Here is a 5907-nt window from a genome sequence, read left to right as displayed (position 1 = left end):
CAGCATCCCAGCTGTAGAGGGCAGTGTCACTGGCCCTCACATGTGGGATCCGAACCGGGGCCCTCTGGTGTCCCAAGCGAGTTCTTAACCATGGCGCCACTCGGCCGGCCCAGCAATTTTGTTTTTTAAAGTATGCACAGACAAAAACTCTAGAATGAACTATTACTAATCTCATTCCCTAAATGGCAGATTGTTTTCTGAACTATTTTATAGCTTGCAACTATTCAACGATGTGCATAGATTGCTATTATCATCAGAAAATAAATATTATTTAAAGATAATTGGCTTTGTGTCATGGAAAAATACAGTGATGGGGGTCAATTGTGGACCCTGCATCATTTGTCACAGGGGCCTCTTTGGGCCTCAGCTTTCTCCTCTACAAAGTGGAGACCTGAAGGGCAAGATGAGATTCCCTTACTCTTTGAAAAAGTTGAACTAACTTCTGGAGGATACCTGGGTTTAGAAATCTGGCCAGGCTCCACCTCCTGGAAAAAATGGGGCTGAGGTAGGAATTTGAGGGAAGGGAGGATTGGAATTGATAAGGCAGGAAAAAAAGAGGGGAAAGAACAAAAAGAGAGGAAGAGGGAGAGAAGGAAGAATAGTGCCAAAGGTGGTGATATGCCTGGTGGGAAGCTCTAGGGAAGGGAGTGAGGAAGACAATGGTGGGGATATCTGCGGGTTCACAAGGCTGGCTCCATCTGGAGGTGCCAGGGCTGGAAGTCCCTAAGAACTTTGGGTCAAGCGAAGCACCTCTCATGGAATGGCAGTGCCAGTTTCCTACAGGAGGTAGTTTCCCCCATACTAGGGCCTGAACCAAATACTGGCAATGGGGGTGGTGGGAAACCAGGGTGCTACTGGCCTTGACACCAGCACACAGTAGGTGCTCAACAATAATTTACTGAATGAAAGAATATGTCGTTGGGAAAGATAGCGCCTATTTCAATTTACTCCTCTGTGAAATGGAAAGTTAGAAAGATTATAATTTGTTGGGGACACTAAGTCAGTAACATCGTATACCTCCACACTGGATACTCCTGTGAGGTAATGCTAGCCCTATTTAGCAGGTCGGCACATTGAGGCTCTGAAGGGCGAAGTCACTCGTCCAAGCTCTGCGACCCTAACTTCTCCCATTCCACTGACGCTGCGCGTCGCTTCCAATCTTAAAACCCAGGTGCAACGACCTGGTTTGGTGGGGAAACTCAGAACAGAAACTGGGTGCAGGGAGGCAGATCACACCCAGCGACGCCTGATCCCGACCAGGGTTCCGCCGGTCTCCCGAAGTCCCAACGGAACGTCTGGCCCAGGGCGGCAGCTCGAATTCGGAGGCACGGGAGCGGGGGAGGTGACCGGTCCTGGGGTAGTTCCACCTGGCTTGTGGCTGCTGTGCTTCAAGCTGCACCCGAGGCAGGCGTGGGTTTTCCAAAAATCAAAGGGAAACCCATCCGGGAGCCGCGCCCTCGAGACCCGCGGAGGGGAGTCACAACTGCCCCGCCCGAGCTGCGAGGCTGCTCTCCTCTTCCGCCGCCACCGGGCTCTGAATAGGAGGGGGAAAGGTGTGTGTGTGTGTGTGTGTGTGGGGGGGTCGGCGGCATTTAAGCCGAAAGAAGAGAGGACCCAAAAACTGGGGTTGGGGAGGAGGGAGGAGAGAGCAAATGGAACTTTCTAGGTCATTTGAGGTACCCCCTCCCGGGGCTAATCACCATTTGGGTCCCAAAGATTCGTTTCCCCGCCCCGAGTCTTATTCAGTGACTGGGAGCGGGCAAGGAGTTTTAGATCTAAGTCCCACCCTCTGGGCTGGAAGCCTGAGGCCAGAGAGGGGAAGTGATTTCCTCAAGGTCACGCAGCAAAGCGGCAGCCAGCCGGGGACACAGCCCGGGTGTCCGCACCCATCCTACGCCCCCACCGTGTTCTCCAGAACCCGGCCCCCCAGCAGCCCTGAGCTCGGGGGAGGCGGGAGAGGGTGGACCAGGTCTGGGCGGCTGGACGCGGGAGTGAAATGAGCGGGCCGACCCTATAACCTCAGATCAGGGTACAAGGGGAGCCTACTTCCTGAACCCGACGACCAGGAGCCCCTTGCGTGGGGCTGCCGAGGCGGGGATGTTGAGGGGTGCGGGGTGCCGGCCACTCAGCTCCGCTTCCCGCGGGCTGGGACGGCGCGGGAGTGCGCGCGGCCCCTTTAAGAAAGTTCGGTGGGCGAGTTCAACAAAGTTTAAAAACTTGTCTCGGAGAAAAGGAAAGGGGAAAGAAAAGAGGGAGAGAGACGACAACGGAGAGAGGGGAAAAAGCCCCGCCGGGGGCTGACGCGCAGCGGCCGGGGCCCGGGCNGGCTTCTGGATGGCCGCTCACAGCGGCTGCTGGCCACTCATGCTGGCTGCTGGCTACACATGGTAGCCCATGACAACCCACTGCAGCAGGGGCTGCAGCCTACGCCGTCGCCGGCGACTCAAGGCAGCCCAGCTCCAGGTTGAGCTGTTGTTCAGCATCTTAGCTGTGGAGGGCAGTGTCGCTGGCCCTCATATGTGGGATCCAAACCGGGGCCCTCTGGCGTCCCAAGCCAGTTCCTTAACCATCACGCCACTCAGCCGGCCCTCTAGGGCTCCTTTTAATACAGATTTTATGATCTGCATTGCCCACCTTGGCGGAAGCATTCCTCTGGGTTAGGCATTAACCTCTCCCCCTACTCCTTCCTTAAATCTCTAAGGCCTAAGAGAGAATGAGTGCATCTGCCCCCTTCCCTGTGAACAAGAGGCTTTTTGGAAGGCAAAAAGGACTATAAAGGTAGAGGGCACAGGTGCCTCACTGCCACCTTCAGTGGTGAAGGTAGAGCCAGCTCACCTTCCCTCCTTATCCCGCCCCACCCTACCCTATGCAGTCCCCAAAGACTGTCACTTGCCCCACTGGACCCTGGTCAAGTACAAATATTCTTCCTCTCAGTCCCTAGGTCTTTCTCAGAAACTCTGCCCAGTGGGGCCAGCTCCCCCAGCATGCCAGGCAACTCTGCAGTTTGTGTGGCCTGGCGGGGGCCCTCTCCCAGGCTCCGGGAGGACCAGCGACTCAGACAGGGAAGCAGGCCAGAGAGCCATTCTCAGTGACCTTTGGTTCCCTGGGAAGGACTCAAAACCAGTAAAAGTTTAGCAAGTGCCATTTAATCGTTGCCAGAACTTAAAACTTTTTTTTTTAGTATATGTGCTGCCGAAGGGAGCACAAAAACTTTTTTTTTTTTAAACACACAGATTTTCTGGGGGATATGTAAAAGATCATGAAGGGCTCCATATGAAAAGATCTTTTATTAGTTTTATTTTTTTCTTAGAAAGAAAATTTCCAAGCTACCTGTCTTTGAAATGAAATAGAAAGTATGAAATGAACTCAGTACCTTGCTGTGCGACCTCAGGTGAGTTAATTTCATCTGCTGAACCTCTGCATCTGCAAAGGCCACTGGCCCAGTGGTTGGGGCTCTGGCTGCTGAGAGGGAAGCATACATTGGGAGTCCTGGGTGCACGCCAGGAACGTTTGACCTGCCCAGACACCCTTTTTGGGTTCCTGATTGTTGTTTTTTAATCTTCGGCTTACCTTTCAGGTTCCTGGTATCCCTCTCTCTCTACCACCTTGGGAGAGGGAAGAAGCAGTCATTTACATGTTAGTATAAAAATACTTTTCTCAGGAATTATTTTTCTATGGTACCCAAAGCCTTTTATTCGTTCAATATTCATTATTGAACCCCCTATACTAGGACCTACCTGGGATGGACATTGAGAATTCAAAGATGAAAAAAAGACACCATCCCTGTCCTCAGAGTTCTCCCCTAATTTTCAGCCATGTGGGAAAAAAAGAAATAACATTATGTTGGGGGAGGGGGAAGACACTGCCTCTTGGGAAGATTGGGTTTGAAGTTAAGTTCTTAGTTCTACTTCTTTGCTGATTTTATAATCACCCCTCCTGTTGTCCTAGAGCTTTGAGGTCTTCCTAGAACTTCCAGAGCTAGGATCTCATTTAACACTGAAGAAAGCCTGATAATAACTCATGAGAACCTGATAGGCATATCTATTATAGTCTTACCATGAGAAAACAAAGCCTTACAGAGATTAAGCTGCCTCTGGTCACACAGGTTGCCGTGGTCATCTAAACTCAAACCCAGGTCTTCTTGGCACCGCTTTTTTGGAAATGCTGTTTGCTTTGGATTTGAACCTGGGGGTCTAGGTAACAATGTAGCCCAAAGTAAAGAAGGTTAAGAGGAGAAGGAGGGAGCTTAGGAACTTTGGGCTGATGTGACCTAGTCTCCGATCTTGACCTGCACCACAGTGACCCTAATCTTCAAACTAGCAGTAGGATCAAGGGCAATAATCACAACCACCAACTGCTTACCATGAGCTCTCACTTATTTTATATAACACATCCTCGAAGTTGTGCACTAGTATCCCCATTTTACAGGTGAACTCATTGATATTCAGCTGGTAGGTTCCCCAAGGTCACAGAATTAGAATCCCATCACAGGGCTATCTCAAGCTTTTCCCACCATCCATGGCATCCACTAGTAACTAGGTGAGTTCCCCTAAAACTTCTGGGCCTGTTTTCTAATCTATAACTAGGGAAAGCCGGAACAATGGGAGGATTACGTGAGGCTACATATTAATTGCCTGGGCAGGAAGGAATATGTACTTTATAAATGCTAGCATCCTGCCCTCTTCCCTTCCTGAGACCTCTTGTACCCAAGTGCAGCTTCAACCTCTAAGTGCCAAGAAAATATACCTCAGCTACACCCAAGCCTTTGGGCCTCAACGTCACTCTCTCTGCCTGCCTAGTTACTGCCTAGTCTCTCCTGATGGTGGGGGAACTGGGGTTAGAATGGGAGGCCTACCCTCAAGTAGCCAGGCACACCCTTAGGATGCTTGGTAGGTCCCAGGGCAGCATTTCATAGGCGGGTGACTCTTTTCCTTCCCCTAAGAATGAAACACCGAAGGGTAATATATATACCGTAAATCAGAGAGTAAGGGCCACAGGCCCCAGATAACCCAGAGGCCCCAGGAATGGTCCAGTATCATTTCAGAATACCCATCACTCATCAAGTTCTCTGCTGGAGGCCTAGGGGCTGCAGGGATTGAGGGGTGAGACTGCATTCACTTAGCAGGGGTTGTGGATACTACATGGAGTCTGAAATTTTCCCATTTGGTAGGTGAGACAGCAAGACAAGGTATTCCCAGGTTCAAGAGGACACAGAGAAGGCACTCTGAGAGCATCTGGGAAGGGGAGTGGGGAGTGGCTGCAGGAAGATCAGGAACCTGGGGAAATGGGGACGGTTCCAGGCAAAGGGAACAGAAATGTGAGAAGCTCAGCTGTGATGGGAAGCCTGGCACTGGGGGAAAAATGGCACTGAAGAGGCTGCTAGAAGCTGGGTTACAGTTGGGGGAATCCAAGTTAAAAGTTCTCACCCTCCAGGGAGTCTACCAGAGTTGTATATCTGAAATCCTCTATCCAGCCCCATTAGCATCAACCCCAAGTTGGTGGCACCACTGGGTACTCACACCAGGCTGGGTGGGAGCTTTGCATTTATATAATCTCCAAATCCCTTTAGAGTCAGAGGTTCTTCCATTTCAGGGGCTGTGGAGGCTACAAGGAGGAATAAGAAAGTTGCTGCCTCCAGTGTGCTTAAGGGCTGGTCGCACATTATAGGAAGCTTTCTGAGACACTAAAAATCCTTGTATAAGGTGTTTCTTATGAAGTCAAAAGGAATAAAACTGGAATAATGCAAATGTCTAACAAGAGATAAATAAATTATGGCACATCTAATGGGGGTTAAGTAATCATTAAAAAATTATGTCTGAAGAATTTAAAAACAAATGTTCAGGATAATTTTAATAAAAGTAAAAGGAGTATTGAAATTGTATGTTTAGCATAGATTGCAAATTTTTT

The sequence above is a fragment of the Hipposideros armiger genome, unplaced genomic scaffold, assembly GCF_001890085.2.
Source record: "Hipposideros armiger isolate ML-2016 unplaced genomic scaffold, ASM189008v1 scaffold_910, whole genome shotgun sequence".
NCBI lineage: Eukaryota > Metazoa > Chordata > Mammalia > Chiroptera > Hipposideridae > Hipposideros > Hipposideros armiger.
The sequence above is the reverse complement of the archived record's forward strand: the minus strand, read 5'-3'. Positions refer to the sequence as shown.